Raw genomic sequence first — 12921 nt, 5'->3', positions numbered from 1 at the left:
TCCCCTCTAAAAACAAAACAAGACAGTGTTCACATTACTCCATTCATTATTAAAGGAGTTCACATTTTTCCTTGTCTTTCATTCTTTCCCTTTATATAGATTATTATATAGAGAGATAGATTATATACATTATTATATATAAAGTATATTATATATAATGTATATATATGTGTATATATATCCATACATATGTACACATTATATGTATATCGGGTATTTATGAAAATGTTAACAGTGTTTATGATGGAAGATTTGGGGGATTTTTTGGTTTTCATTGTGCATATCTTTATACATTATTTGAAATTTTAACAGGATAATATATTATCTCTTTGTAAAAAATATTCTGAAAACTAAAATATATAATTACGTGGAAAATATCTGAAATATATTCTTTGAAAAAAATAGGTTTCCAAATTGGTATGCATGTATTTTTGCACTCTTAAGCCTACACATACACCCACACACATACCCACCCTCTCAGGTAAGATGTTGGAAGTACGTCAAAATATTAGTTATAATTATCTGTGGGTGATGAAATTATGTAGTTTCAATATTCTTTTTGCTAAAATATGCTTTATTATTTTACTCAAGTTAACATCTATCATTTTGTAATGGGAATTAGAGCCAATAAAAATAAACTTTAAAGAAGAAAAAGAGAGGGCAAATGATAAAACAGCAAGAGAGGTAGCATGGGAAATGAAGTTAGAAGCATCTGGAGTGTAAAACCACTCACCTCCATAAACCTCAAATTCTTTGTTTGCTAAGAAATGTATAGTAATAACATTTACTCCATATGGTCATTATTAAATCAAATTAAATTCATGAAATATATTTAAGAAAATGCATTCAAATCCTAAGAATGACTCTTCTGTTTAGCCTAAAGAAACATTATCTCACGATTCCTAGTGAGAAAAAAGAGTTGTGGTTCAGGGTAACATCGAAAAACTATAGTTCTTTCTATACTAGAACTACTTGTCTACTGATGTGACCATGTGTTCTTATCTTCTAGTTATTTTATCTTAGACTTTCCAACTTTGAGCAGTTGGTTTCAGAAAAAATGAAAAACTTAAGGTTTTCTCTTCTTCTGACTCAATGAAACAGCATAATAGCAGTTTCATTCATATTACATGCCAACTCCCCCAATAATGGAGCTTGGAATTGACGCATAGACCTGCACCCTGATGAATGAGTATCAACACTCATGAGTATTGGACCCTCAGGTTATAGACAGTGTGGTACTTTCTACCTCACTCCTCTCAGACTGAATCTTCCCCCAAATCCCACAGCATTGCTTTTGGCTGGAAAGTCCACCTAGTCATTATCAATAACTTCTAAATATGAACATCATTTCTCCCTCTAGACTCCAAAGTGTTGAGAATACCTAGGATTTTATGCTCTAGGGCACTGCCTTTCTGTTTGTGGTCCCAGAGCAGAGATCCCACAGTTGGTATGAGTGCCCACTCTGGGGATGCCTAAGTAGCAGATATTTTTTCAAGCTCTATAAAACTCCCTGTTTTTTAAACTATTTGGGCCAGGCTGCCCTATGCAATTGTGTGTGTATTGGAGAGGCTCTTGTAACTACATCTGTTAGTCTGTATTTAAACAATGTTGCTGATCTCCAGATGGGTAACAGGAAAACATAGACTTTCTCTTGTATCTTTCAGATGTCATCAACTGACTAATCAAGCAAACACCAAAACAAGTTTTATTTCTGTTAGTATCTGTTTCGTATCTTATGAGTCTGTCTACTGCTGACTTATGTCATCACAATGGACATACTGTTCTCTTAGCACTGTTTTTTACCTACATTAGAGCATTCTTTGTGATTGATTTTTAAATGTTTCCTCTTCCCCCCACCCTCGAGATTATATTCTTTGATCTCTGAGGGCAAATGCAGTATCCAAAACGTGTTCCTGCTTCTTCTTGCTCTAGGATTCAGAGACTTCATTAGGCCTTTTATTCAATCCATTCCAACTGAGAATAAATTCATTTCAGCACTGAATCTATTCTGGGGAAATAATTTACAGTGATTCATTTGTGCCACATGCATGCAGCACCCAGCTTTAGATAGTGAATAGTGACATAGTTTTGTGTAAAATTATATAATTGGGTTTGATGGATCAGTTTTATCCCAATGTCATATTTATGTTAAGTACTGAAAATGTTTGTCATAGAAACATTGAGGTAGAACAGAAATAGCATTGGAACAGTCATAATGTTGGCTATGAGACATCAGTATTAGATTCCATTTCTAAAATGAGAATTATCATTTGTGGATCAAATAAGATGACATGTTTGAAAATATTTTCCCAAAAATAAAGGTTTCAGTAAATGTAAGTTAATTTTAAACTTATTATGCATACATACAGACCTGCTCATTAAATTATAATTTCCTTCCTATTTCCATCCAACTTTTGGAGAACACATGGGCAATAAAAGACTCTGTCCAGTTGTGTATATGTATGACTTTTTTAAAGTACAGTAATTTGTAATGTGTGATATGTGTAACACTTTTTCTTTATTTGTAACAACCATTTTTCTTAAGAAAAAAAAAACAGAAAATATAAGTTTAATATGAATTGAGGTTATAAGTAACAAAATGTCCCTAAGAATGAAGGCTTATTAAAACTAGGTCTTGCTTGAACCCTCTCTTGAGGCTTGGAAATCGAGCATAGCTTCACTTTATCCCTTTTAACTACATCCACTTAATTTCTCTATTAAGTAGTTCTGCTCCATTTGACCCAGGGACTCTTCACCCTTATTTCAATTCTTCCCACTTTAAGTGGAGAATAATAATAACACCTCTCTTACCCCTCAGAGGGTTGTTGTGAGGAGGAAAATGAGAATGAATGAAAGTGAAAGAACATTAACAAGCTGAAAATATTGAAATAAATATGTTAGGATTATTCTGTTAGGTGCTACCTTGAGCGGGTAGTTTTTTGCTCAGAGATTTCAGGGTTTAAATAGCTGAGGCAAAGATTGGTGTATACATCACACAAATCTATGTCTTCTACTTTTCCTGGGCACATTGTTAGAATACTTGGTTTCCCTTAATTGTGATTAATCCATAAGTCATAATCAGTAGAGTATGAGCAAAATGTTAATATTTGACTCTTATACTTGGCCCATAAAAACTTTTCACATAGACTCCTCTATGGTTTGTTTTTTTAGTGGTGGTGGTGGTGATTTTTTTTCTTCAAAATACTAGAATGGAGACAAACTGTAAAGTGATTCTGAGAACTCTTTGTCCAAAGTGGCGAAGTCTCTGCATGGGTCTGTGAATGAGTATGAGGAGGAGAGATGCATCATTGACAAATGAGGAAAACAGTAACTTTTACTGCATGTAAGCCCGTACATAGATTTGAGTCAGTTTGTTAGTGCAGCCAGAATAAGTCTAACCAAGCTTGAAATCTACTCTAATCATAGTGAGAATTACCTACTTCCATATGTTTTGATTCACTTAAGTCCTTCTAATGAACACTTGAAAATTAAAACATTTGCTACAATTGAAATAGGACATTTGCTGCCAACAAAGCCACACAAATATTTTTCAGTACTCCTAAAAGGAATTTGTAGATCTGAATAATTCCTATAATGCTAAAAATTTTTTACAATGTCATGATGATGATTTTTCATATTTTATATAAAGTATCATTATGTTGCCAGGCTGATAGTTATTATTCATTAAATACTGGCTTAATATGAAGAATAATCATTGGTTTTTCAATCTTTCAAAAGATATACTGATAATAATAATTTGTTACTAATAAAAATTACTATGTGCTTGGCATATTCTCAGAACTTTACATGCATTTTCTCATTTAATTCACATAACAACCCTCAGAATAAATACAATGATCACTCCCATTTTACAGACAAGGTAACAGAGTAGCTAAGAGGTTAAGCAACTTGTCCAAGGTCACACACAATATTTGTAAGGATGAACTCATTTATGCTGCAGTAAACAAACACAAATTTCAGGGGCTTGAAAAACAAGTTTCTCCCTAGGACTACATATTATTGGTTTGCAGGGAAGAATCCATGCTGACTATTGTTGCTTAGGGACCCAAGCTGACCAAGTCCTCCATTGGACAATAGCTTCGCCTCTTATTTTGACAAAAGGAAACGACCATGACACAGCAGGCACTGGATCTAAAGCTTCTTTCCAGAAGTGACATATGTTGCTCTTTTCACAACTAGATTAAAGCCTTGTCACAGGGTCACACCAACTTTTAAAGAGGTGTGATCCTACCATATAACTGAAAGGAGAAGATATGAATTCTTATGAATGACCTTAGTATCTAAAGGTTACAACTAGTACATAGTGGAAGCAAGGATGCAAACTCAGGCAGTTTGGATGTAAGGTTAGGACATTTAACCACTAAGCATAGGCACTGAGTATAGTGAAATGAGATTCAAGCGAGGACTCAGAGGAACCTGGTAATTTCTTTGTGATTGGGTACCATGGACAGATGACCCCAGCTCATATGTGTTTCATCATTATCCTCTATACCTTGAGGAATTAGGGCCAGTGGCATCCAGGATCCCTTTGTCCTCATGTCAAACATCTAAAAATCCAACTATAAAACTGAGCCTCTTTTCCAGGAATCCTTCTGTTCCTAGTTTTATAGAATGCCTATCCCTGAATCTTACCATAACAACCTGGTTCTAATTCATATCCTTCCTTCAGTTGGCTAAATGACAAGGTCACCTTGCTCTTGCACAATGCATTGCAAATTATAAACTTTTTTTCCCACAATCCCATTTCCTACCATATCCACATGTTTTGAAAGTGTGGGGGAAAGTAACTTAGAGGTTATCAGAAAGCAACTTTTCTTCAATTTTCCCGGTGTCCTCCAAAACATTTCTTTCAAAGAGACTATATAGTAGTTCTTCCTTATCCAGGGGTTTGCTTTCCATGGTCTCACTCACAGCTAACCACGATGTGGTGGTGGTGATCAGGTCAATAGTAGCCTAATAAGACAGTGCCTGTCTTACACCCCTCACTATCTCATCACTAAGGCTTTCTCCTTCTCCATGTCTCCTTACAAACAAAACAAAAAAAGAAAATCCCAAAATACAACATTAAAATGTTAGAGATTTAAAAGACACAATCCTCCAAAAATAAAGAGAATAAAAAGGTAAATGCTTTTTTCCCCCTTATTTTTTATCTCTTAATTTTTATTGGCCTGTTTAGCACTGTGTGCATAATTTGAAACCTTCTGACATCATAAACAATCCAGATAGTGAATTCTATCCCTTGTATGCCTTTGTAATCCCTCTCTTCCTCATCTCCCTGCTACCAACAGCCTCTGCCTATCTTTAGGCAACCACTAATCTGTTTTCTGTCATTAGTTTGCATTTCCTAGATATTTATGTAAATTGAATCATATAATATATTGGTTTTTATCTGTTTTTTTGTTTTTGTTTTTTGGTTTTTTTACTCAGCCTAAGAGATTCACCTATGTTTTTGCTGTGTCAATAATTAATTCTATTAATTGCTAAGTAGTAAACCAATGTGTGGGTATAACACAGTTTATCTCTTGACTAATTTGATGGATATTTCAGTTGTTTCTAGATTCAGTCTTTTACAAATTAAGAAGCTGTGAGCACTGATGCATGAGATTTAGTATAGACATGTGCTTTCATTTCTCTGGAATAGATACCTAGGGATAGAATGTCTGGGTTATCTGGCAGATGAATGTAACAATTTTAGAAGATGCCAAACTTTTCTAATGTGATCGGACAGTTTTCATTCTCATCAGTAGTATATGAGAGCTCAAGTTGTTCCCCATCCTTGGCAGCACTTGGCAGCATCAGATGTTACATTTTATTCATTTTAATAAATATATAGTGGAATCTGATTATGATTTTAACTTGCATTTTCCTAGTGACTAATGATGTCAAGTATCATTTCATGTGGTTATTTGTTTTCCATATATATATTGTTGTGAAATGTTGGCTCAAAATTTTTCCCAATTTTTTAAATTAGATTGCTTGTATTATTATTGAGTTTGAAATTCTCTCTCTTCTTTCTCTATCACCATATACATTTTTATTTATACATCTCATATATATATCGGATACATTTTATCAATACTTTTCTTTTAAGGATCATGTTTTTTGGTGTTATCTATAAGAACTCTTTGTTTAACCCAAGTCTCTTATGTAACCTTCCATTTTATTATATTTTACCTATAGGTCTATTATTTATTTTATTATTTTATATGGTGCAAGGTCAGGAAAAAATTATCTTTTTTGCATTATTGAAAAATCTCAACATCAAGTATTGAAACTATTCTCTCTCCACTTACCATATTGGTAAGTGTACACGTGTAAGTTGTTTACACGTGTGTGGATCTATTTCTAGACTCTCTGTTTTCTTCTCTTGACTCATGACTCTCCGTTTGTCTTTACCATGAAGTTTTATTTTCTGTAGTTTTATAATAAGTCTTGAAATCACTTATTGTTAGTCCTTCAACTCTATGCTTATTCAGAGATGACTTGGCTATTCTAAGTCCTTTGCTTCTCTGTATGAATTTTAAAATCAGCAAGTCAGCTTCTATTCAAATCAACACAAAAATAAAAGCAAAAATAAAGCCTAATGAGTTTTAATTTGAGATATATGTTTAATGGATAGATCAATTTGGGAGCCTTCCCATTTTAACCATACTGGACCTTCTGATCATAAACAGGGTAAAGCTCTCCATGCATTTAGTTATGTTTGGATTTGGTAGTTTTCAGTGTACCAGTCTTTCATGTCTTTTGTCAGATCAGTTTGCACTTCATGGTTTTTGTTCTATTATACATGTAATATTGTTTTATTTTCAATTTTTGTTTGATCATTGGTAGTATATAGAAACCTGATTGATTTTTGAATTGATCTTGCATTTCTATACAGCTGAATTTATTATTACTCTCTTCTATGAATTTTAACCACTTTGGTTTCCTCAACCTCAGCTCTGTCACAACTGAGAGGTCTACCTGGCTCATCTGGTTTCAACCTCTCTGGAATGTGTGTTTGTGTGTGTGTGTGTGTGTGTGTGTGTGTGTAAAATTTAGCAAAAGAGAGAAAGCAGAAGTTTATGCTTATGAAAATGGGAGTAGGTATATGAGAGACAATCAAGGCTATTATCCCTTGCTTGCTTTATTATTTCTAGAAAGGCTAGGGATCGGGCGCAACTGGATGCTTTTGAAGGTGACTTGCTTTTGAGAGTGGTGTTAAAACTGCAGAATTCATGGAAAATACTTATAAAGAACGATGATTACACCCAGGCAAACAGGAGACAGCTGCTCAGAATCATAGTGAAAGGATTTCCTGTGACTGCTGTCCATTCAGGAAAGAAGGAGAAGGACTCCAAGAAGGGGAGGTCCCCAGGGACAGGAAATAAAACACTCAACAGATCAACTTTGTGTTTACTGGATTATAAGGAAATTTATAGTTTGTCAGGATACTTGGGAATGAATTAATGGTAGGTACTCAGAAATCTCAGCAAATGAAATGAATCAATTTGCAATTTCAGGGAAAATTAAAAGTTGTACAGGAATGAAAATGTAATCTCTGTGGTCAGTTAATAAGACCAAAGATTTACATAATATGATTTTACTATGAATGCCGATCTAACAGAAAATTGAGTATCATTGGTTATGGGGGCAGGAGTGAATGCATGCATGTGTGTCTATGATATGAAACACTGATTCTCCTCTCTTTGTAGCAGGTAGGAAATACCATGTACTTAAAAGTCAAGAAAGAACAGTACAGGTAGGCTTTGTTTTATTTTTAGAATTACATAGATAAATGACAGGAAAAAAGAGGTTGATTTGAGTCATTAAGAATCAGATGCATGGTAGTGACCATAAGGCTGCTGGTTATTATTATTGTTTGTAGGTCTTCATACAGATATTACTTTGGTGAAAGTAAAAATAAATCATAACAAAAATGATCTTAATATCAAAACTTCACAGCTTCAGTGTATCTGGTTAAGAGCTAAGAACCTGTAGACCGACTTTCTGGTTTAGAATTCCAGATCCTCCAGTGACTGAGACACATTTAAATCTGTTACTTCACCTATTGATGCCTCAATTTTGTGATCTGCAAAATGGAAATAAGTAGCTATATCTGCCTCATGACTGTTAAGGGAATCCAATAAGGTAACACTTGTGAAGTGCTTAGTATTGGGGCTGGCACATAGTAAGTGCTATTTTGTGTTCTATTATAGCAAAAACAAAACAAACAAACAAACAAAAAAACAAGAACACTGATGTGTAGAAATATTACCTAGGCTTTGTTTTTAAATCTTTATTGAAGAATCAATGTCAAGAACATGGAAACATCATTCGATCATAAACATTTGTATTGATTTTTTCTAGATTTAAAATATTCAAAGATTAAAGAAAAAAGTTATTTTTGATGCTCTTAGATCTGCTTAATTTTTTTTTTACTTGCACATCACTTAGATTCTGATTGCTGTTTTATTCAAAATATGTTCATTCAAGAATTTTTTTTTTTTGACACACTTAAAATCCTGCAATACAATTTTTCAAAAACAGCAGTGTGTAGAAACAGCTGGCCTGGCCAAGCATCCTGGCCTAGTTGTGAGCCTGAGTCTGAGATGGATTATGAGAAGAAAAGTTGGCCTACTTTAAATCTTAAGATAGGAGGAGTTTGTTAAAGCAAAAATGGCCCTGAAGGACATTACTGGCGTAAAGAATAGTTCATTCCAGTTTCCACTTATTTGTCAGGCACTAGGGAAAAATATAAACTGTAGTAGCCTCAAGGAATCAGCTTATCCTATGGAAGCACTGCAAAATTATTCCAAAATATGTATTAAAACCAAAAACAAAGGGCTTATTTTTAAGCCCTTTTCCCTATCTTTTCCTTATTTTAATAACCTTTCTGGGATTTGTTTGTTGTGAATATATATTGCTATGTGGAATTCAGTATTATAAAAGGAACATAATTATCCTGAGGAAAATATTTCTCATTAACTCAGAAAAAAAAGATATTTAAAGAGCAAAATATAATTAAAATTTTAGAGGACCTGTTTTTAAACTCCTTATTATAGCAGGATCTTCTCAAGGGCAGTTACTTTGACTTTCATGTGTATATCTGTGTCACTCTGTGCAATGTCCAGGATACATTCATTGTTCAGTGAACGTTTATTTCATGAGCTAAAATTTTTTTCTGCCATCTTATTTTCACTGTGACTCAGAGTCTGTCTTGATGAATATTCAGTTTATTCATAGAATTGTACCATAAAGGTCACCATGACAGGGCAATAGAGAAAATATGAATATAGGAACTTGAAGATGAGTTGATTCATTTCACAAAGGTAAACACCAAATGCTGCATAACTGTCTGCTTTTAATTAGCTTGTCAAAAGATTTTGACAAAGACCTCCAGTGGATTACTGAACAAACCTGGATGCAGATTACTTTTATTGAATCACTTATTGTCTTTCATAGCTTTTAATAGAATTGATGTAATCATGCTCATTCTATTCTCTTATCAATTTTACACTCCTCTTTTGTTTGCATTTGTAACTATAAGGTTTTATAGAGATAATTTTACCTTCTCCATGTTTGCTGTGCTGCTCTCAGCTTGAACACATCCTTTAGATCTCTCCTGATATTTTTATTTGGGTCCGAGACTGATGTTTCTAGTAGTGTTTATATTCTTATTTCTTTCCCTTGCTTTTTCATAAACAGTTTTTTATAGTAAACTGTTTTTTTATAGCACTCATCTCCTTCTTACATTTACTATTATAACAAAATAAAGATATGGTCATTTTTTAAAAGAAACTTCAGAAGATAATGTCTTTAGTATAATATCCAATTTCCTTGATCTTCTCTTTCTCATAGATTTTTTTCCATCCCTCTCTTCCTCATTACAAATAAGAATGAAATGTTTCTGAAATTAGCAAGTTATCTACAGAATGAGATGATCTGATACAAATCAATTTTCATCTTCACAGTATTAAATGAATTAATTCACCAAAGTAGCTTGCAAGATAATGAAAGCAAAATGCAAGCAAAGAAATTGAATGACCTTTAACAAGCCTCAAATAGAATTAAATGTCAGTGTCCTTAAAAAAAGTTCCCTCTGTTTATTTCTGGTAGCTACATGTTATGTTTTAGCCTAGCCATAGAATGATGGAGATTTGCTCTCTGATATTGATAACTTGTATTTTATTTCTAGTGAAAATTTACTATTTCTAGCAGGACCACAATGTATTTTTTATTTTAATAATAATCCCTTTCTCTTGAACCTCTCAAAATATTACATTGTTTTCTCTGAAAAACTATTTTACCAAGAATTGCCTTTACTTGACATATATTAAAACTGCACATTTAAGTCAAAATTGGTGATAGCATGTGATACAGGTATTTTGCAAATGTCACGAATTTAAAAGTATTTTTCTGACCAAAAGTCAGAGTAGACAAGTTGTTAAAGTGCTGAGCAAATCAGGGCACCTGGGTGGCTCAGTGGGTTAAAGCCTGTGCCTTCGGCTGGAGTCATGATCCGAGGGTCCTGGAATCAAGCCCTGCATCAGCTCTCTGCTCAGCGAGGAGCCTGCTTCCTCCTTTCTCTCTCTGCCTGCCTCTCTGCCTACTTGTGATCTCTGTCAAATAAATAAATAAATAATCTTTAAAGTGCTGAGCAAATCAAGTGCAGTTGTCCATATCAAAATGAAGACTTAAAAGGTTCAAACTCTTAAGAATCAAATCAAAAAGTTAAGGAAGAATAGGAATAAATAGAAGTGGAAATAGTTAACAACAACAATAATAATAATAAACCTAGGCTTTGTGTTCAATGAATAAAGTCAAGCCAGATTCTAACATCAAGTTATTAACACTCATATTCCAGGATATTATGATTTATTGTGTATTCTACAGTATGTAAATCTACTTATAACTCTACTGGTCAATTTTATTAGCATCTGGAAATTTATTTATCACTCTCTGCTGGTGCCTCATTTTCAATTATAAAGAGGTGGGACAAAAAAATGGGAAGAACTCAAGTTGGTGCTTCAGAAAATCATACCAATGTAAAAGAATTTCTTATGTACTGCTGATCTGGGTACATAGAAATGTAACAAATTCCGGGGCGCCTGGGTGGCTCAGAGGGTTAAGCCTCTGCCTTCGGATCCGGTCATGATCTCAGGGTACTGGGATCGAGTCCCGCATCGGGCTCTCTGCTCAGCAGGGAGCCTGCTTCCTCCTCTCTCTCTCTCTGCCTGCCTCTCTACCTGCTTGTGATCTCTGTCAAATAAATAAATAAAATCTTAAAAAAAAAAAAAAGAAATGTAACAAATTCCTCCAGGTAATATCGATTGCTAAAGGAAGGGACTTGAACCAGTGTGTTGATCCCTATTTCAGAGCACTAGCTAGGTGTTATGCACAATAGTGGAAGAATGTACAGATAAAAATATATATAAACATATATATGTGTGTGTGTGTATATATCTATATGTATTAGGATAGATGATATGTAATTAAAACCCCATGGGAAATACTACTAATTTGACAATGTGGGTATATGTAAGCAAATGTTTGCACTTTTTTGTTTATCCATTTTTCTAATATAGCAAAATATCTACCTAAATTCACTCTGCAGATCTCCTTGATTAGAAAAAAGAGAAAAAAATATTTATGTTGAGAACTTACTCTGTGAAAATCACTCTATAAGCATACAAGGGAAACAAAGAAATCCAGGAAATATTTCTCTTTAAAAATTCTTAAAAATATATTTTATCAATAGTATATGCACATAAGAAGCAATTTTAATAAGGAACAGTGTACATTCATACATGAATCTAATGATCATCTGCTCTTCTGCACTGTATAAGAATTCAGTGGAAAATTCTATCTCTGAAGTTTGTACTTTTGTAGCCTTTAAGGGTTGGGGGGAGTAATTAGACAAATACTGGATTGGAGTAAATATTGTAACAACAGTTCAAGAAAGAGACATAAATTTCTATTGCCATCATTCAAGGCTGAATTTATGCTGCATATTAGAAGTTGGTTATAATAAATAGGTTGATAGTAAAGAGACCAGTCCAGGGAGAGAATGGGCATAAGCACACCCCTTTCTCTGGAAGTCATAGTATTGAATATATATTATCTTTCTGATTGAGTATAAGCATTCTGAGTCCCAATATGTCAATGGATTTACTGATTTTTAAAATTTATTTGTAAATTCTACCTCATCTAGTAAGAGCCCTGAGTATCTTAGGTGCTCCATAAATTTCTCTTAATTGAATATCTTTTTCTTATCTATACACCTATTCTTAAAACTTTGTTTACATCCTCAGATAGAACTGATTTCAAAATACAGATTTCATAGGTGAAATTCTTTTGAGCATGACTTTTGCTTTATATGAATTTTAACTTCCCTATGAACAAAATACAAATTTAATATTTAACATGTATGTATTTAAAGTATTTAATCAGAAATGCATATAACGTGTCATTAAATTGTGCCTGGAACATGCATGTTTTTCCTCTTCAGCTGCACCTCTTATTTATTTATTTATTTATTTACTTTATTTTTTTAATATTTTATTTATTTGACAGACAGAGGTCACAAGTAGGCAGAGAAGCAGGCAGAGAGAAAGGAAGGGAAGCAGGCTCCCCACCGAGCAGAGAGCCCGACTTGGGGCTTGATCCCAGAATCCTGGGATCACGACCGAAGCTGAGGGCAGAGGCCTCAACCCACTCAGCCACCCAGGCGCCCCTGCACTTCTTATTTAAAGCTTAACACACTATCACATTTTAAGAGCTGATGGTGTTGAAGAGGAATATGTTCTTCAGCCTGAATTTTGACATCTGTATTAACATTTTGGCAGATTTAGTAAAATTAATCACTCAGTATTTTTCTATTCTGCACATTCTAACATTTGTATATCAGGATTACTTGCA

This window comes from Mustela lutreola, chromosome 6 (genome assembly GCF_030435805.1).
Source record: "Mustela lutreola isolate mMusLut2 chromosome 6, mMusLut2.pri, whole genome shotgun sequence".
Lineage (NCBI taxonomy): Eukaryota > Metazoa > Chordata > Mammalia > Carnivora > Mustelidae > Mustela > Mustela lutreola.
This window is presented reverse-complemented; position numbering follows the sequence as displayed.